At 37.2% G+C, this 22,613-nt stretch overlaps 1 pseudogene; it reads right to left on the reverse strand.

Annotated features, from left to right (window-relative positions):
* Positions 1–16,800: 16,800 nt before the first annotated feature.
* LOC130038519 (uncharacterized) lies at positions 16,801–16,946 on the reverse strand (annotated as a pseudogene).
* Positions 16,947–22,613: the final 5,667 nt, after the last annotated feature.

A 22,613-nucleotide genomic window follows, 5' to 3' on the forward strand; every position in this document is an offset into this window, starting at 1 on the left:
TGGATATGGTCGATCGTGCTGAAACCTTTTTGGAACCCAGCTTGCTCGCATGGTTGTCCTTCATCTAGTGTTCTGCCAATCCTATTCAGGATGACTTGAGTGGACAGCTTGTAGACAACAGACAGCAGGCAGATTGGGCGATAGTTGCCAATGTCATGGATGTCTACCTTCTTGTATAGTAGTACAGTCCTGCTGGTTTTCATTTGGACAGAACCTTGCATTCAGATAGGTAGCATGTGAAGAGCTGAACCAGTGTATTGATGAGTACAAACGGCAGGTTCTTCCGGTGTTCAGGTATGACCTTGTCTGGGCTGGATGCTGTTTGTTTCTTTACCAATGAAATGGCATGCTGGAATTTGGAAGGGAGAACATTAGGAATGACATATCAATCCTGTGGAATTTGGTATGTGGGCAGGTGGACATGGCTATTGAAGAGTACCAAGTAAAGTTATGGATAATCTTCTCCATTGCCATTCTGGAAGATGTGATAGATCCATCAGGACGTCAGAGGGCAGTCATCTTAGTCTTGTAGTTGGCGAAGGACAGGCGGGCATTGTGAATGCTTTTCCGAGCTTCTGACGCATTGGCCAGTACTGCTGCTCTTCTCTCTTTGACGTCTTCCTTGATAGCTTCACTGCACTGCTTTGCGATCTCGGACATTCGCTTGCAGTTGCCTGAGGCTCACTCCAAGTCACATTGGTAAAAGAGCTTGAGAGTTTTCAAAGACAGGCGTCTTTTTGTGGCTATCTCTCTCGGCGTTCTTGGCACAATCACGTAGGTGCTGAACCAGTTGATCATATTCTTCTTCATGTTGTCAACGACGGCATCTTCCCATGTTGCTGTTATATTGCCAAAGAGCTCCCAGTTAGTGGTCATTCTGGGAGTTATTTTCTTAAACTTTGAAGCCCTTTCTCCCCATTCTGTGAAGTAGAATTTTTCATGAAGGAAACGGTGGTCCGATCTCGTTTGAAATTTTGGGACAACACTGACATATGTCAGGCAAAACCATCGACTGACTATGATGTGGTCAATTTTGTTGTGGAACCGTCCAATGGGAGACTCCCTTGTCCAACATTTGGATTTGGCCATCTGAAACTCTGAGTTATCATGGATGGTCTTGGTCGACATGATGAACTCAGATAGTCTCTCACCCTGTTCGTTCCATTCTAGGCCATGGGTCCCTATATGGAGTCCTTCGGCTGATCTTCTCAGTCCTATCTTGCTATTAAAATCACTGACAATGATATTGTAGAAGGTGTGATCTTTATATAACTTCTCCTGCTCCATGTAGAATGTCTCAGTTTCTTCTTCATCATAATTGGATGTTGGTGCATAAACAAAAAACTGCCACCAGTGAGCCACATCTATTCAAGTGTAGTTGTCCAATTCGGTTTGTTAGGCATTTGAATGAATCAATGCTCATGGCCAAGTTCATGTTGACAAGGATACTGACACCACTGACACCTCTTTTGTCACATGTTCCAAGGAACAGTTCTTCTCCAGTGTCAAAAATGGCATGATGTGGTTAATGCCTTCTTTTCTCGGTCAGACCAATGATGGTGTACTTGGTCTTTCATGCTTGCATCATCAGGTCCTCTATGGATGCATCCAATGCCAGCAGAGGTGCATTGAAAGTACAGACAGTCATTTTAGTCCTTCATTTTGGCAGCCTAGTTCGGCCTTGAAATTTTATCAGCCTCTCTTTCTTAACCGTATATCGGTGGCTCTTTCAGGGTCAGGGGAATATGACCCATTGTATTTACTGTTTTTGGCATATCTAATGTGCTACGGATAGCTTGCCAGATCTGTCGCGAGGGCGGGATACTTCGGTAGCTTATCAGGCTCTCTGACAGGGATAGAGGCTTTTATGGCGGCCTATAATCACCCTTGCAGGTGTTCCCATGGTTCAAACTATATTTGAACCCCATCAAATACGGTGCAGTAATTCTGGAACATGGGTACTAAGTGTCTTATGATGTGTTCAGAAAGCGGCCTGGAGCGTGGTGGCAGCTGGGTAGTGGAGGTAGTGGAGGTAGTGGAGGTCTGCCGAATGAGGTATTTATCTGGTACCAGTAGGGTGGGGCTTCTGGGTGTGACCTCTAGGGCGCTGGACATTGGTGCAAGCAGGCAGAGGATCTCTGTTTCCAGTTCTGGAAAGGAATAATAGAGCCAAATATCCAAACCACATAGTCAATACCTGAAATCAAGAGACTCAAACTTTAACAATTAAACTTAGGTTCCTGTAAAGAGGGCAGGTAGGTGTGTGTGTGTGTGTGTGTGTGTGTGTGTGTGTGTGTGTGTGTGTGTGTCAGGGGAGGGATATGGGAGGTAACCTGTGAACATTGGTGGAGGGAAGTTTATAGTGCTGGTGGGATCAGTGCTAGAATATTGTATGTCTAAGTCTCAACTACGTATAACTTTGTAAACACAGTGCTTTAGTAAAAAAAAAAAATTAAATAAAAGTAGTTCTAGAGCCCAAAAGGCATAATAGATATTGTTGCTCAAATCTCAGCCAGAATTTTTGTGTTTAAAATTCTTTATACAAATATAGGAAATCTCTATATCAGTTTAAACTTTAGTTTGATCATATAGATTGCACTGTAGCACTGTCCTCCCATTGTTCATCGATTTGCTCAAGCAGACACCAGTAACGTCTTCATTGTGAGACTTGTTGTTATTGTTTTTGGCATATCTAATAAGCCACGGGGAGATTGCCAGGCTCTGCCATGCTGGCGGAATACTATTAATAGCTTTTGGGGCTCTCTGAGAGGAATGGAGGAATCAAACCTGGGTTGGCCACATGCAAGACAAACGCCCTACCCTCTGTGCTATAGCTCCAGCCCCAATCATAGAGATTAAATAGATTAAATGAATTCTAAATAAAAATATAGTTCAAAGTGAGAAATCTGTTATTGGATATATGTTGGCACTTAAAAATTATATATGTATAATTTTTTACTAATAGATTATTATACTAATAGATATAATGACTTATACTAATATATAATTTAATATATATAATACAACTATATATTATATAGTAGATCATATATACACATATATACACATATACATGTATTTTGGTATACTCTTATTTATTTTGAAATTTGTAATGACATTTACTTGATATCAAATATATTCTGTTCACATAGTCACTGGCTAAGAAAAATAAATGCCATACAAATTTATCATTAAATCCAATGTAGTCCCCTGAGCACTGCCCTGTGTACTATTTAAGTATGGAGCCAGAAGTAACTTCTATGCATCAATAGGTATGGCACCAATTCAGTAATAAAGAAAGAAATAGATAGCATATAATTTGTAAGACTATTCTAGATATTGGCTTCTTTTAAAATCGTTTTTCCCTTTAAATTTTAATTTTTTAGAGACACTGGAGCGATAGCACAGCGGTATGGCATTTGCCTTGCACGCAGCCAACATGGCCGACCCGAGTTCGATTCCTCTGCCCCTCTCGGAGAGCCCGGCAAGCTACTGAGAGTATCTCGCCCGCACGGCAGAGCCTGGCAAGCTCCCTGTGACGTATTCGATATGCCAAACACAGTAACAAAAAAGTCTCCAATGGAGACATTACTGGGCCCGCTTGAGCAAATCGATGATCAGCGGGAGGGCCTTAATTAATTAAGAGACACTGTGATTTACAAAAGTTCTTATAGTTAAATTTTAGACATATATATTCAGCAGGAGTCCCACAACCAGTATCAACTTCCCTCCACCAGTCTCCAGATTTTTCCAACTCCAACCCCAACCTGCCTCCTTAACAGGAACACTTTTAAGTTTGGTTGTTGTGATTTGGATCTCCCGCTTTCATTGTTATTGTCCTGAAGTTAGAATATTTAGCCATAACACTCCTCTACAAAACAGATATATCCAATATATCTGAGGCCCTTGACCCCCGTCCACCTCCACCCCACCCCGATCAGTTACTTCCCATCCACCTCTTTTAACCTCCCCTCTTAATTGTTCTTCTATATTTTTCTTCTTCCTGTATGCTAGAATCAAGTGTGATTTAAATGTTCATTTCTTAAGAGAACATCTAATTAAATGTACTACTGTATATGAAAGAATCTTTTAACATAATTAAATATGAACTTCTTTTCTAATAAATAAAGAATACAAGTTTTTTATGTCAGATAGTCTCAATAGTATATTTGATCAGATATAAATATATGGTGTAGGTGCATGTTCATAGTAATAATATAATATTCCTAGTGTCAATTACTATAAGTATTCACCATGTAAAGTTTTATAAATTATCTTATATTTAGGTTAATTTACTTATGTACAATGTTGATATTTATCTTATTACATTACAAAAATAGCTTCAGTAAAATAATTGATAAAACACTAGTATAGAAACAAAAGAAACAACTTGATATTTTAGTTTACTTTCAAATATACAAACTAGTGTGGAAAATTCCCAGGCTTTTATATTAGGAAATTGCAAGCGGACTGTTGTGATCTGATAGCATTTTCAGTGATTGTATCTCTTCTATGAGGAGGATCCAAAATAATACATCCCATAATCGCAATGTTCAACATTTTGAATTTTACACATATTTATACAGAAAAGCTGTGGTAATATATATTATTTCAGAGCCCTATCTTATTTCTAATACTGTGAAAGACATAACTTCATAAGCGCTGACTTTTCAAGTAGATTATAGGAGAGAGACTTTGTTTAGGTCTGACTAAGCCCCTTAAAAACTCTTTGATCGTAGCCAAACACATTTATTTATATGGGCTCACTTTTCTCATTTATATAAGCTCTATTTCCTTTGAGATATGTATCTGTACAACTTGAATTATATTAACACTGTTTAGAGATTTCCTGAACCTTAGTATTTATCACCAGAAATTTGTACAGGTTCTATATTCTTTTATGCTCTTGAGTAAAAATACTGCCTTTGAAATAAATCAATGTAGGAACAATTCTAAAGTTCCTGTAGTTACTTACCTGTGCCCTTATCTAATGGTTAAGACAACTGATAAAACAGAAAAATGAGATGTTGTGCATGATTCTTGATATCCCATGAATTAGGGAAACAATATAGCTAGGTTGGTGGTTACTAAAACTACTTTTTCACTGAATTTTCAATACATTTACTCAAAAATGACTAGAAAATCTGTATAAACAAATGAAACTAAAAATGTCATTGGAAAGGAACATATAAGATGGTTCATGTTTTTTTTAAATCTTTATTTATTTTTTACTTTTTGGGTCACACCTAGCGATGCACAGGGTTACTCCTGGCTCATGCACTCAGGAAGTACTCCTGGCTGGTGCTCGGGGAACCATATGGGATGCTGGGAATCAAACCCTGCCTGCCGCATGCAAGGCAAACGCCCTCCCTACTGTGCTATTGCTCCAGCCCTCGTGTTTTATTATTAAACTTGTCTTACCTCTCTGGGAATTTTTTTATTGTTGTTGTTTTCATTGTTGTTTGATTTTTTAGTTAGTTTTTGAGTCACACACGGAGTTTCCCAGGGCTTACTTCTGGTTCTGTGCTTCCTGGCGGGATTGGGAGACTATATAAGGTACTGGGGATATAAATCAGCAAAATACCAGGCCAATGCCGTATTCTCTGTACTATCACTATGGATCCAGAACTCAAATTCTTTACAGGATTTTTCTTTTTAGCCAGTATGTGACAAGTCTATCTGACATAATGCTTGTACTATTATCGCTGTTCTGATTCTATCCAAGAAATATTGTGTCATAAAATAAAGTAAAATTTTCTCTGTGTTGTATTTTATTGTACTGTACTATACTGTACTGTACTATATTGAATTGTATTGCACTTCTTGTATTTATTGAAAATTGTATACTTTGAATGATGCTCTCTGTATGCACTGTCTCTCTCTCTCTCTCTCTCTCTCTCTCTCTCTCTCTCTCTCTCTCTCTCTCTCTTTCTCACTCCTGCCATGATTCTGGGAAACATATAGGGAGCCAGCGATAGAACCTTGGTCAGCTACCCCCTGAACACATTTATTCTGAATATGCTCATAACTTTCTATAACATATCTTTCACTTAAAAAAAAGTGTTTTATAATCTTATAAAAATCAGGTATGCCTTTTTCAGTTTCGTTAAGAAACAAAAAAATGAGAAATTACACATTTCTCTGGCACTATTCAGTAATCAAACATAAAAATGTATAATTTATTTAGTTTGTTATTATTTAAAGTTTAATATTAACTTGCACACCAATTTTATATTTTGTTATTTAAGACAATAAACTCTTATATTAAAAGAAAATTTCCATGGATGATTAAAATTTATATTTTTAAGTAGTTGAGACTTGTATACTTTAATGGGATTCTAATGAAGTCACTCAATTTATATTTCAATGTTTGCTATTTTACAGTATAACAGACTAAAAAATAAATCTGCTTTACTGCATGGTGCTGCTGTCTTGCTTATTATTCATCTCTCTAAGAGCAGACCACAACCAATAGGAATTTCATTCAGAAATATGAAAACTAAATTTTTGGCTCAATGCAGCACCCACCATTTAAGATTCAGCAACTCCAGCATAGTTGGTGGAAGTCACAGGGCCTTCATCATAACAGACTTCTTTTTTCGTCCTAATCATTCCACACATTAAACTCTGCTGGAAATTCTGCTCCTCTGAAAATCAATGACCTGCAATAAGCTCTGAGAGCTCCTAGATCTTAGAGGATTAATAAATATATTTTATATATAGACAAAGGTACATATATACATAAATGTATATAATGTAATAGATATTTTAAAATTATATTTAAATGTTACATATAGCTTACATAAGGACTTTTAAGATATTTTTAAAAATATCTCAATTTATGTGAACATCTTATGAGATAAAGATTCTAGAAAGTCCCGTATTATGTCACCATAGCACTGTAGCACTATCCTCCCGTTGTTCATTGATTTGCTGAAGTGGGTCCAGTAATGTCTCCATTTTGAGACTTGTTATTATTGTGCTTGGCATGTTGAATACTTCATGGGTAGCTTGCTAGGCTTTTTGCCTTGCAAGCAAGATACTCTTGGTAGCTTGCCATGCTCTCCCAGAGGGACGAAGGAATCAAACCCGGCTCTGCCGGGCTGGCTGTGCACAAGGCAAATGCCCTACCGCTGTGCTATCGCTCCAGCTTATGTCACCATATTTATTTAAAAGCTAAATTGTTAGTGATAGCTTTTATTTTTCAAGTTTTCCTTATTGAATAAAGCTTGTTGTAATAATATTAAATTTATAAATGTTATGTATAAATTTTCAAACAACCCTTACCTTTCATATAGCAAGTATGATTATTATAAAATTAAATTACGGCTTAGAAAGTAAAGTTTTTTGTCACAGTTTTATAGTTTGTTTACCTTTAACACTGAGTAATCTATTATCACAATGCACCACAATTTATCCATTGACCCACCAGAAGACATGATGCCTAAAAATTTTGGCGATCACAAATAAACCTGCTCTAAATATCACATACAACTTTTAGCCTTAGCTATTTTTTCCAGTTCATTTTAACTTCTATATCTGTGAACAGTAGGATTGCCTCCAATTTTTCTCTGTTTTCCCTAATCTTTTTTAATCTCTTCCTCTACACAGAATTTATTTACTGGCTTAGTCAAAGCAAAAGACACTGCCACAGAAATTAGTCTTCTCCTACCACAAAAACAAGAACAAAAACCCAACAGCTCAACAAAGCTGAATTGGTGAAATACAATCAGCAGAAATACAATTACTTTATTTGATAAAGTAATCTAAGAACTTGTCACTTGTATCACTTGTCATCTGTTGCTCATCGATTTGCTCGAGTGGGCACCAGTAATGTCTCCATTCATCTCTGTCACACGCTAGTATAACCCAATGGTGTCTGCTCGCTCCAGTAACACAAAAAGCATCAAACCATTTGTTCAGGGTCTTGACGAAGAAGTTCGACCAACTCATAGGTGGGTGGTCAGGCATTCTTTTGAAGTCCCGTGGAATCCAGTCGGTAATGGCTCAGTCAGTAATGCCTCGTTTGCCAAGGCGGACCGGACACATAATGCAATTTGGAGACAACCGCTGGGCTAGAGCAATTACCAACTGGATTCCAATCTCAGAACACACACACAAAAAAAATTTCTATCCAATCATAATTTTCAGTTATATAGATCCTTCTAAAATAATAAAACTGGCTTTGCAGAAATTCTACTTAGTACATTAAGGAATTTGCAACCTTGGACACTTGACATGTGGAATTGTCATATGAAAAAGTGTGGGAAGTGTGCAATAATACAACACAGGTAAAAGTATGCAAGAGCCTACATAATATTTAGCAAAATGAATGGGGGATATAATCTTCCCTATTAATACCTGCTAGAGGACACGAAACAAATTTGACATACTTTTCTTACTCATTAAATGGTTCTTGAATTGAACCCAGAAAAGAGATGGACAGAGAAGGAAGTAAATCAAGATGGGAAGAAGAGAAGAAGTAATGGGTGAACAGGTATCAGGGCTTCAGTAATACCAGTGATGAGTAAGAAGTATGATCTGAGTGAGGGGTACACATATCACTTGATTTCATACTTAATTTTGCATTGCTAGATCACAAAATAGAAGAGATTTCCCAGATACTATAAAGCAATTCTCTATCTACCAGCTAAATGTTCTTCAATTCAGCTCAATTTTGATTATTAATAAAAACTCTGACTCAATTTCTACTTAGATAATACACATATTTTACAGGTTAAGGGTTTATTTTACAAGGTGACTGTCACCTTTTATATGCTAGTCACATACCCAGTTCATTACCCATAATTTTGATTGTCTAGCCATGTACCGGAGGTTCTAACAATCTCCTCCTTGGCTGCTCACTGGGAAATTAATGAACGCAGTTAAGAGTGCCACCCCTGGCAAAATAGTCCCATTATGCTTCTTCCAAATGGAGGAGAACCTGTCTTCTTCACGTCATCACCAAGTTGTTCTTTACAAATCTAGGCAGTCACAATCAGGAAATGACCCAAGAAAGAAGGCAAGAATTCCATAAACTAACTTAGGAGCATTTTTACTGAGGGAGATCAAGAATAGAAAAAAAAATGTTTCTGTGAAAACAACGTATAGTAAATTACCATTCTTCCTATTAAAAGGCCCTCCCGTTGATCATCGATTTGCTCGAGCGGGCCCAGTAACGTTTCCATTGGAGACTTTGTTGTTACTGTGTTTGGCATATCAAATACATCACGGGGAGCTTGCCAGGCTCTGCCGTGTGGGCAAGATACCATCGGTAGCTTGCCGGGCTCTCCGAGAGGGGCAGAGGAATCGAACTCAGGTCGGCCATGTTGGCTGCGTGCAAGGCAAATGCCCTACCGCTGTGCTATCGCTCCAGCCCTTTCTTCCTATTAATGCCATTAAATTATTTGTTTTATGAGGACTGTGATTTCCTCAATCCTTAAATTTTTCACAGTAATTGCAAAAAGGTAATTTTGAAATATCAGTCATCCATAAAGACATCATAAGGATTTAGGGCCATCAACACAAAGTGAGCATAACATATTAATTATGAGAAAATTATGTGACTGCACTAACATCCCTATTACTCTCTCAGTTATCCAGTCTGACACTGTATTATCATATTTTACTTTGTGCTACTATGTACAGTAGACAGAGAGTAAAGAAGTATTTAGGGAATTAATCAGAGTCAGCATCTCAAGGAGATAAGGTTATTCAGAAATAATCTGAGTCAACAGAAAAAGCACTGTGCTAACTTTGTTGGGGATAAAAAGAGAAGAAAATTTCTCTCAGGAAAGAAGAAAGCTTTCTCCTTGCCCTTTATGGTTGGACCATTTTCAGCCTCTCACCTGTTGAAATAGGAATAAATTCAGTAAGCCCTCATTAAGTCTCATAAAGATAGGGTAAGAATAGTCAGTGAGTTTTCTTACTGTGAGGTAAAAGGAAATATTTTCCAATCAGAGTATCTCCTATAAGCAATCTGATAAAATTACTGAAGACAAATTTTAAAATAACAGTGGTAAATAGTTATTCAACAAATGCCTTTTTCACATCGATTATATGCCATACTCAGGCTTAAGATCAAATAGAGAGGATCAAATATGAACACATTCCTTAATAAATGGAGTTTACAGTGTGGCCAAAAGATAGCTGCTAAATAAATTATACTAGCTGCACCATCATGTATTTTTATAAATGCTATAATAATAAGTTACTCTGCTAAGAGGACACAAGGGAAAATCCAATATAGATTATCAGACAATAATTCTAGAAATTACTTCTTACACTTGATGTAAAGAGATAAAGATGAATATATACATATAAAACCTGCTTTTTTTCTATCCTTCTTCTAGTTTGGTAAATATTTTAGCTCAAGGCTCAAGGCAAGTGCCATAACTGCTGTACTGTTGCTCAGGCCCCAGTAAATGTTAACTATAGAGTTGGTTTGTTTAAACAGAATAATAAAATACAGATGTGTAACATAATTACATAATTATAGTTTTAAATTAAGAAATGTGCACTCTGCTGGGTAGATTTGATTTAAAATAAGTACTTAGGGAAATATGTATTAATGAAATATTTCAACAATAAACATGAATAAAAGCTGAGGGAGTGAAATCAGCATATGGAAACAATTATTCTCAGAAGCCTAGTTAGGTCTAAAGTTACTAAATCATACAGTAGGGAAGAGCTCTGCTAGTAATAACTAATACATTCTTTCCTAGTCTGTCTGCTTAATGTAGTTTGGTTCTCACCTCACTCTAAACATGGAACAGAATGTAAATCAAAGTAGCAGTGAATCAGCAATTGCTGTCAAAGGCACTAGATCATGCTGATAGCTAAAACTTTAGGTGTCTGACAATATTCAAAAACCTTGCAGCATCTCCAAGGGCTTGTAAGAGAGAAGGTAACCACCTCTCTTAGCTATCATCTTTACATTTGTTCCTCTGAGTCAAGCTAAGATGATTTTAAAGCAATGAACAATTTTTATCCAACACCCCAGAGTAATGATTTACAAAACTGATTGCAGCAGCCAACTTTGTCTGTGAGCTATTTGAAACCCATGCATGTGATTCTCACCCTGGATATTCTAGGTTTGTAGTCTTAAGAGTATGGTTTGGGCATCTGTTTGGGTATCTGTTTATAAACTCTCCACATGATTTGGCTCTTCTCAGATCGGAACAATGATTACACTTGAGAAGTATCAGCTTATGGAGCTGAGGATTCTTGCACCTCCTCTTCAAACTTCTGGATTCTCAACCTCTCACTTTACAGACACTTCCAACAGAGACATAGTTGCTTGGCATATTGAGAAGCACTCAGGATATTCTTTGGGAAACATTTTCATATTGAAATATGCTATTATTTTTATCATAGCATTGACTTTCCAACATGGCATTGTCTATTTAATTTTTGGAACAGAACTAGTCAGGTTGTGCATTATTTTACACTTTTTAAACTTAAGTGAGTGGCTGCTGTGGACAAGAATAACATTCTAATTTCTTTCCTTTTTTTCCTTGTATATTAGAACATCTAATAGTAAACAGGTGTCACTGATAAATATGCTGATATTTTGATGTTTATCTCATTTTAGCTCTTGGGTACATTTTCTTCCAGCCCTTTTCTGTTATTGAGAAAGGATTCTTAAAATTAAATTCTGGGCTGGGGAAGGTATTATTCAGACTGAGCCTCAAGCTAAAAGACTGGAGAGATAGTAAAAGAAATGCTTGTTTCAGTTATTCTTGACTCCACCAGGGATCATTTCTGAGCACAGAGCCAGTAATAACCTGAGAACCCCCCCCCAGAGCCTTTGGAGTGGTATCAACTACCACTCTCCCAATAAGTCTATAAATAAGTAAATAAATAAATAAATATATGTGTATATGTGTGTATATATCTCTATATCTATCTATCTATCTATCTATCTATCTATCTATCTATCATCTATCTAAAATAGCCACAAATCAGAAGTTTGATTCATTCTGCTGTTCAGTAATGACCTCTAAACATCCCTCCATATTTTATTTTCCAGTTTTGTAAAAATAGTAAATTAGTAATAAATCTATCAAAAATTTTTGTCCAACTTTAATTTTGGTACATACATGTTTTGTTTGGCTTCACAATGCTACAGCTTATTTTATTATAGATGCATTGTTCATGTTCCTTTAAGACATCTACAGTGCATCATGATGTGACTTCATTGATACAGAGATTAATGTTAGTTTTTGGTTGTTGTGTAGTCAATGTACACAAAACATAATTAACTATGGGTGAAAAGAATTTATTTGTAGCATGATTTACTGCATGAAATTATGACATCTAAGCAGAAAGTTTCAAGATTATATCAGTAATTTTAATGGTTCCCAGTACTTGCAATTATTTACCTTTTTAAACCATTTTAACATTTGAGTGCCATTTAAATTTTATAAGTATTTGAAAAATTCTTCTGTAGGATATAAAAATAATGTAATACTCACTTTCCATATCTATACTGTTTATGAATTATAAACCACATAGGTCACTATGACTAATGTGAATAATACATATATAATTATGTAATTTTCTCGATCTGTGCTAATTAATATGCATGCTTAACATGCTAATTAACTGCACAAGATATCAACTGTTAGTTAATATCTATGCTAGTTGATATCTTTACTTCTTCAGACTGTCTCTTTTATTTTGTGCTTATTGCCTAGAATATACATAGCCTTCCATATTTAAAAAACAATCTTTTGTCTATAGAATCGCCACGTACTCAACCACATGTCTAATTTTCTTTTGGCATATCTACCTTCCGATATTTCTCAAGTTAGATTTCTGGTACTTCTCACTCTGGAAGAACTGACTAAAGAAACAATCAATTTTCCAAATTATGATTATTTATTTCATCATATGCATTTAAGCGCCCAGGTCCAGCATTATCCAAGTTGGTCATTTAATCCTGAGCATATGTGTTTGAAGTTTGACCATATCCAAAATAAATAAATAAATAAATAAAACAATAAGAGATTCACCACTAAATTGCAATTTCCTTATAACATTGAAATAAATCCTCTCCCATGGAACACCTTTATCTGTCCACAAAGTAAATACTTGGTTTAAGCCCATTTATCTTTATGCATGAGTGAGATCTTGACATTAGAATTTGTGTAGTCCCAATGCATGGAAAAAAACAGGCAGAAAATAGATCTGCAGGATGTCAAGTTTTATAATGAGGATACTTTGGGCTTATTTGAATATCTTGATATTTTATTATTTCATTCAGTTTTACAATATTGTTTAATTTTAAAATCATATATTTGCATAAATATTATCTGGTTATTGTCATAGGTATACGTTGATTAGTATTTGGCTTAAAATATATATATGTATATTTATCATCCAACCATCAATCCAAGCTGCCATCAATTTATGTATATCTATTTTTTGCTTGGGCTGGAGCAATAGCACAGTGGGTAGGGCATTTGCTTTGCACGCAGCTGATCTGAGTAAACCTGGATTCGATTTCTCCACCCCTCTCGGAGAGCCCGGCAAGTTACTGAGAGTATTCTGCCCCCATAGCAAAGCTTGACAAGCTACCCATGACATACTCAATATGCCAAAAACAGTAACAAGAAGTCTCATAATGGAGACATTACTGGTACCCACTTGAGCAAATCGATGAACAATGGGAGGGCAGTGATACAGTGATTTCTTGCTTCTGAAAATGTTATTGAATTAGTTTTGAGTCAATGACCTAAAGTAATACATTGAGATGCAATATTTTGTTGTGCTGTAGAGTTAATGATTTTTTAAGTGAACTTCTCACAGTATTTAGTAAAAAAGAATGTTGAAAATAAAACCTTTTGTTTTTTGAATTTGTAATATATATATGTATATATCCTTATTTGACATAAAGCTTTTAAATATATCATAAGTTTTATTTGACTTAATTCTTTTGCCATAATTACTTTAACTGAAGAACTAGAGAGATAAAATAAAGTCATGAACATAATAAAGATTAATTTTCTACAGTTCTATTCCTTAGTATAAGTTAATAAGATAAACATCCATATACTTGAGTTTTTACAACTTGATTGTTAAGTACAATCAAATAAATCTGATTTTATAGCAATTATGTTAAATTTCATTATCACTTTGGTTTAAGAGAATTCAGGATATAATATAATAAAATGATAATTTTCATTTCATTTCATTTCATCATCCTGTTATTCGTCGATTGCCTCGAGCAGGCCCCAGTAACATCTCTTTCATCCTAGCCCTGAGATTATATTCAAGGCTCTTTAGGAGAATGAGACCCATCATTGTTACTGGTATTTGGCATATTTGGTACGCCACGGGGAGTTTGGCAGACTCTGCCCTGTGGGCAGGCTACATTCGATAGCCTGCAAGTTTGTCCAAAGTAGGAATGAGATAATAAGATGTCATAAAAAGATGTCCTGATAAGATGTTCCGGGATCTGGATTTTATAGTCTCTGAGTCTTGGCCGCTGATGGGATTACACAGCGCCAGGAGGCCAGGTGGTGGGTGTGACCCCCGCCTACTGGAATTTGGAGGATCTGGGTGGAAGATGCTCGACTCCAATCCGAGTAGGCTTGGAGGTCTCGGCCCCGGAACCCGCGTGGCTTTGTCCCTCTGCCGGTACCTTCATTAGGGCTGGAGCGATAGCACAGTGGGTAGGGCGTTCGCCTTGCACGCGGCCAACATGGCCGACCTGAGTTCGATTCCTCCGCCCCTCTCGGAGAGCCCGGCAAGCTACTGAGAGTATTCGATATGCCAAACACAGTAACAACAAAGTCTCCAATGGAGACGTTACTGGGCCCGCTCGAGCAAAATGATGATTATGGAACAGAATTTTCTTCAAAGGAGAACATGAGAGCTCTGTTCGTTTTCATTCTTACTCTAACTTCTGTTCATAGAGTTTTAGGACAATCTAGAAAAAAATTCTCTTTGGCTCCAAATGAATGTTTTCCTACCAAATGTATTTTTCACCAAGAAAATAACTTTCGTAACTGCCAAGACTTTGAAATTTACTCCAACTATAATTCCTGATTCGATTCTTTTCACTTCTAACTTTTATAAAGCATAAAACATGCAGACAATGGATTTCCTGAAGAATTATCCTATTATTTATCTCAATTTTATTTTTATTTTTATTTATTTATTTATTTATTTGCTTTTTGGGTCACACCTGGCGATGCACAGGGGTTATTCCTGGCTCATGCACTCAGTAATTACTCCTGGCAGTGCTCAGGAGACCATATGTGATGCTGGAAATCGAACCCTGGTCGGCCGCATGTAAGGCAAACGCCCTACCTGCTGTGCTATCGCTCCAGCCCCTATCTCAATTTTAGGTGGATTAAAGAGATTCTGTGTCTACATGGATGCAAAAATTCAAAAGTGATGAGTAAAGTGAGACTGATATTTACTTCAAATCACTGCTAATCAACTCAGCTAGCCATGCTTAAATTATGATTTTTTTCTATGAAAATTTATGGGTAAACGTTATGTTGATTCATGAACTAGTTTTCGGGGCACATTACTCAAAGTTCTGTGTATCTACAATCTCCTATTTAATCACGATCATGACCATCCTGTTGTTCGTTGATTGTCTCGAGCAGGCCTCAGTAACGTCTCCTTCGTCCTAGCCCTGAGATATTTTTTAAAAAGTGCCATATGAAGGCTTTTTCAGGGTTAGAAGAATGAGATCCATCATTGTTACTGGTATTTGGCATATTGGGTACGCCACGGGGAGTTTGCCACACTCTGCCGTGTGGGCAGGTTACATTCGGTAGCCTGCCAGTTTTTCCAAAGCAGGAATGAGATAATAAGATGCCTCGCGGCCGCATTTGTACACACACTTCCAGGAGCTGGGTTTTATCGTCTCTGGGTCTTGGCCATTGATGGGATTACACGGTGCCAGGGGGCCAGTTGGTGAGTGTGACCCCTGCCTACTGGAATATGGAGGATCTGAGTGAAGGATGCTCAGCCCCGATCCAAGCAGGCTTGGAGATCTCAGCCCCAGGACCCGCACGCCTTTGTTCCTCTGCCGGTACCTTCATGCATGTGGAGAGTGGTCTCAGCATGGTGGTGGCTCCTATTTAATGTATTTAAAAATAATTAGAAAGTTTATGTATCTACTAATATTTTTAGATAACTCATAATGTCATATTAAAATTCAAACAGTTGAAAAGTATGTGTACTTTGAAGCAAATTATTATATTTGATATTTAAAGTAATTATTCTCTAGCATAAAATACCACTACTTTTAGATAGTAATATAGGAAATTCCTCACTTTGCTCACAAGAGGGACAACTAATAATACCTAGAAATATGAGTTATGAGAAATATGTTTCAGATCCTCAGAGACTAAGACAGTCTATATTAGAATTCAGGTCATCTCACAGTGTAAAGTGAAGTTTCATTGTGCTTTTGATTTCCATTTCCTCACAATAAGTTATGTTAATAATTTATTCATGTGTTTTTAGGCATTGCTATGTCTTCTTTGGAGAAGTTTCTATTTAATTTTTTGTCCCAATTTAACTGGATTGCTTATTTTTTTGTTGAATTTTTTTAATCATTTGAATCATTTGTATTTTTTAACTATTAACCATTTGTCAGATATATGGCATGCAAATATCTTCTTCCAATATTTTTGTCAGATATATGACATGCAAATGCCTTCTTCCAATCTTTAGATTGCCCTTTTATTTTTATGGTAATTACTTTTGCTGTGTAATAACACTGTAATTTGATGTAGTCTTATTTGTTTATGCTGACTTTTGTTTTCCTTTCAGGGGAGACCTCCACTACCACACATTATGCAGTGAGTTTCCCATATTTGGGGAAATTGCAGGGATCAGCACATCTGAAGTCAATGCATAAGCCTCGCCTGGGGAAAATTATCTTCATAATCATAGGATCTCCCCTGCCAGGTAAGTATTGTTTCTTTTTTCTTTTTAATTGAATATCCAAATATATTTTTGATGTTGAAGTCCTATAATGCATCATCTGGGGTTTTTAATGTGCATTTTATGGGTTTTGAGTCAAAATCTTTAGTTATTTCGAGATAATTTTGTGAGCAAAGTTAAATTGTGACTAAGTTTTGTTGTTTCAAGTTTCTGTTTTCTTTTCTGCATATGATTGTTTAGTTTTCCAAGTACTATTTGCTGAAAAGTTTCCTGTTCTCTATAGTATTGTGTTGAGACATTTAGAGTCCTAAGACATCCACATATATGACATATATGTAGATTTGTTTCTGAACTCTGTATCTTTTTCATTGGTTTATGTACTCTTTTGTGTTCTGAAGTCACAATGTTATTATTACTATATCATTTGTATCACTTATATCACTTGTCTTCCTGTTGTTCATCTTTGCTCAAGTGGGCGCCACTAACATCTCCATTTGTCCCTGTTGTGTGCTAGCTAGAGTAGCCCAATGGCACATCGGGGGCTTTTTCAGGGGTAGGGGAATGAGACCTGTTATTGTTACTGTTTTTGGCATATCGAATACATCATGGGTAGCTTGCCAGTCTGTGCCATGTGGGCAGGATACTCTTGGTAGTTTGCCAGGCTTTCTGGAGGGACAAACTCATTATTACTATATATTTGAAATAATATTGTGTATATATGTGTATATAATTTTTGTTATAAAGTGTAATTTAGTTTTTTCTCAGTGTTTCTTATATATTCAGGATGTTCATCTTTACTTACAAATTTTAGGTGTATCATATCTCATTGGAAAATACCATTGACATTTTGTAAGAATTGTGTTCAATCTGAGATTACTTTTGGTGAGATTGATACTTCAGTAACATTTATTTTTCAATTCATAAACCACAAGGCATTTTTATTTCTTTGTCTTTATATTTTTAACAAATATTTTATACTTTTAAAAGTATAAAGTAGCCCAATGCGCAGATCTAACTTCTCAAACCAGGAGTGTAGACCCTGGTGGCCAATGACGCCCATCTCCCAGCCTAAACCCAGGCCCCCCCACCCAATAGGAAGCTTCCTTTCCCAGCATCTTGCCTGAGATCTGGCCTTCCCTGCCAGACATTGCCCCCGGACCCACCCCTAATGTCATAGCTATAAAATCTCTAATCTCAAAACAGAAGTTACCTTCATCTATACCTGACATTTGAATTAGTTAACCCATTTGTATTAATTAACCCAGGCCTCACATATCTTTACCTATCCATAACCCATGGTAATACACAAAAACAGCCCAACTGCAGGGGCTAAAACATACAATAACACATAGGGGGGAAAAAAACTACAAAATGCAAAGGTCACAAATGGTTAAAAAATGCAGAAACTCACCAGGCTTAGTGAGTTAATAGCCTCGTTCCTGATGCCCCATTCGCTCTCAATGGAACGACCATCTCCGAATGCAACAGCTATGTGTACCTAGGTCGAGAAGTCAACATGACAAATGACCTGGCACCCGAGCTGCGCAGGAGGAAGAGAGCAGCTTGGAACGCCTTCAAGAACGTAGAAGAAATAGCTAAGAGGACGAAGAACCTCCGGCTCCAGGAACATCTCTTTGATTCCACTGTTCTTCCTGCATTATCATATGCCTCAGAGACCTGGGCCCTATGCAAACAGGATGAGAACGCTATTCAGGTCTCCCAAAGAAGAATAAAAAGAGCTATGCTTGGAATATCACGTTTCACTCAAATGAGAGAAAAAAATCCGGAGTTCAGACATCCGTTGAGGATCAAGAATCAGGGACGCTGTCTCATTTGCCAAGGTGTCAAAATTCAGATGCGCTGGTCACGTAGTGAGATTTCAAGACGACCGCTGGACTAGAGCTGTTACTGACTGGATTCCACGGGATGTCAAAAGACCGCATGGCCGCCCACCTACCAGATGGTCAGACTTCTTTGTGAAGATCATGAACGATCGGTTTTAGGCTCTTCATGTTCCCAGAGCGAACAGATGTCATTGGGCTACACTAGCACGCGACAGGGACAAATGGAGACGTTACTGGCGCCTGCTCAAGCAAATCGATGACTAACGGGAAGTTAAGTGATTAAGCCTCTCAGATAAGACATTTAGAACGGAGCTGTTAAAGATGCATAAGCAGCTCAAAGAAGCAATAGAATGTACTGCTGATAAATTGCAAGACAATATAAGAGCAGGAATAAGGAAAACGCAAACAAAAATACAAACAGAAATGACAGACCTAGAAAATTTGGTGGGTGACATGAAAAACTCAGTGGAAGGCCTCAACAGCAGAGTAACCGCTGTTGAGGACAGAATCAGTGAGCTCCAAGAGGAGATGCAGAGAATCTCTAGATGACAACAGAAAATGGAAAAGAGCCTCAAAATAAGCCAAATAGATATCAAGGGAAAATCAGGATGAAGCCAAGAGGAATAACATAAGAATCATTGAAGTTCCAGAGAACACTAAGAAAACCCTGATGAAGAAGCAACTGTCAAAGACATAATTGCTGAAATGTTACCAGAGCTGAAGAGCACATGCAGGCAGATTCAGGAGGTCTAAAGGGTACCTGCTAAAAGAAATTCAAATAAAAATACTCCAAGACACATTTGTATCAGAATGATGAAATCCATAGATAGAGATAACATTCTGGAAACACCAAGATCAAAGAAGGAAATTTCTTATGAAGGAGCATCCATAAGATTTACAGTAGACTTATCTGAGGAAACTCTCTGGGCCTGAAGACAGTGGGCGGGGGGATACAGTGGGAAATTCAAAGAAATAAATGCCTCACCAAGAATACTCTAGCCAGTTAGAATTTCATTCATACTTGAAGGAACAAGACATAGCTTCAGAGACAACTTAAGAACTTCATAGACTCAAAACCATAGCTATAGGAAAAACTAAATAAATGGGCTACTTTAAGACTAGAAAGTTCCCAAACACACAAAACTACTTGAAAACACGGAACAAAACTTCTTAACAATAATCTCAAGGTCAATGGGCTAAATACACCAATTAAAAGACACAGAGTGACAGGATGGATCCAAAAATCAAGCCAACATTCTGCTTCCTGCAAGAAACACATCTGAACAGTCAGAGCAAACAAAGACTCAAAGTCAAAGAATGGAAAACAATTCTACAAGCAAACAACTCCCTCAAAAAGGCTGTGGTGGCCATACTATTGTCAGACCACATAGATTTCAGACTAAAGACTACAAGAAAAAGTGAAGGTCACTTCTTAATGATCAAAGGATCTGTACATCAGGAAGAATTCACACTCCTAAATGCATATGCACCTAATGAGGAACCAGCAAAATATTTAAAACAATTGTTCATAGACTTGAAGAAAGATATCAATAGCAACACAATACAAAGTTGGAGACTTCAAAACCACTTTATCATCTCTCAAGAGATCAAGTAGCCTCAAGCTCAGCTTGGACAACCTTTATCAGAGGGAAAAAACGGAAAGAGAGAGGTTTAGTTTGTGTTTGTGTGTGTGTGTTCACACATGCATGCCTGTGTGTGAATATATGTATATATACATATATAATATATATCACCTTAAATTAAGAGAATGGATATTGTTATTAATGATCTTTTCAGGCCATGATACACTGTAAAAAGAAGTGAATCACACACAGAAACAGAAATTCAAATCAAACAACACCTAGAAATTAAAAAAGTCACTACTGAACAACTAGTGACTTATAAAGGAAACCAAAGAGGAAATCAAAAGATTCCTGAAAACAAAAGAGAATGAAGACACAAGTTACCAGAACTTATGGGACGTGGCAAAAGCAGTGGTAAGAGGAAAGTTTATAGCCTTACAAGCATTCCTCAGGAAGAAAGAGTAAGCCCACATAAATAACAGATTAAGATCTTGGAAATTAAATAACAAAAGGACAAAAGAATCCCAAATCAGGCAAAAGGAATGAAATAATAAAGCTTAGAGCAGAAATTAATGACATGGAAACCCAAAAGACAATCCAAAAGATCAATGAAACCGAGCTGGTTCTTAGAGAAAATAAACAAGATCGATAAAGCATTAGCAAGACTCACAAAGAAAGAGTGAGAAACCCCCTAATAAACATAAACAGAAATGAAAAGGGTAACATCACAACAGAAACCATAGAAATTCAAAGAATAATCAGAAATTACTTTGATACTCTTTATGCCGCAAAACAAGAGAACCTCAAAGAAATAGATACATTTCTGGACTCCTATACTCTTCCAAAGCTCCATGGAAACTGGGAGAGCCTCATGTGCTGGGAGAGAGGGCAGCTGGGTTGGAGAAGGGACCACTAAGTCAATGATGATTGGAGGGATTGCTTGAGATGGGAGATGCGTGCTGAAAGTAGACTAGAACCAAACATGATGGCCTCTCAGTATCTGTATTGCAAAACACAATGCCCAAAAATAGAGAGAACATAAGAAGGAAGGTGCCTGCTGCAGAGGCAGGGAATAGAGTGAGGGGGGAATGGCTGGAAGGATACCAGGGACATTGGTGGTAGAAAACGGGCACTGGTGGAATGATGGTTGTTCTACCATTATATGACTAAAACTTGCTCATGAAAGCTTTGTAACTGGATCTCAGGATGATTCAATAATAAAATTAAAAGTAAAGTAAAGTAAAGGCCCTCCCATTGTTCATCGATTTTCTTGAGCGGGCCCAGTAACGTCTCCATTGGAGATTTTGTTGTTACTGTGTTTGGCATATCGGATACATCACGGGTGGCTTGCCAGGCTCTGCCGTGCGGGCGAGATACTCTCGGTAGCTTGCCAGGCTCTCCAAGAGGGGTGGAGGAATCGAACTCAGGTTGGCCATGTTGGCTGCATGCAAGGCAAACGCCCTACCGCTGTGCTATAAAAATAAATAAAGATGTCTCACTTGAGAAAAGGAAAGAAAGGTCACCCATGTTACCACAAAACTTGAATTTTGTTAGTGCTTGAACTTTTTGTTTAAAATTAGCATAGAAAACTCTTGAAGTTATGATATTAAACTATCTTTACTGCACAACTTAAAATAATAGTTCTAGGCTTTTGGGGGATGAAATTTCATATATATTTGTATATGTACACACACACACACACACACACACACAAAACCTAATATCCAGGCTGCTCTATTTCAACTGTGTTGACATCACTCGTCCTGTCTCCAATCTGCTCTCCCTTTTGCAATGGACAGCATTACTTGTTCTGTCCCCAAGCTGACTTTCCAATGTTGCTCATCACTTGTCCTTTTCTATGTTCCATGTCACTGAGTGCTCTCTCCTTTGCTGTTCTGAGCTGAATCTGCTATTCCTTAGTCTTTCACTGGGGCTCTGACCCTCCTTTCAAGGTCTGTTGCCTGTAAGCAATTTGTCCCCTAGGCTTTCTTTTGTTTTCAGGACCTGTTTTTGAGAACTGCTACTTTCCTGCCATCTGCATGTGCATAGGTGAGAGGTCAAAGATTGCTCTCCTGCATTGCTATCTATATGCTTGCTATCTCTCGCTATCTCTCTCAGTAGCCATTTCCATTATCTGGCAATCCCTCATCTTGGTAAAATATAATACATTCAACAAAATTAACTAGACTACCTGGTACACCTTGTCCCTTCACTGTGACAAAAATAGAACAGGATAGTATACATTTCTGCCATTAATCTCTCGGTTTATTTC

This window comes from Sorex fumeus, unplaced genomic scaffold, assembly GCF_029834395.1.
Source record: "Sorex fumeus unplaced genomic scaffold, SorFum_2.1 ptg000006l, whole genome shotgun sequence".
NCBI classification, from domain to species: domain Eukaryota; kingdom Metazoa; phylum Chordata; class Mammalia; order Eulipotyphla; family Soricidae; genus Sorex; species Sorex fumeus.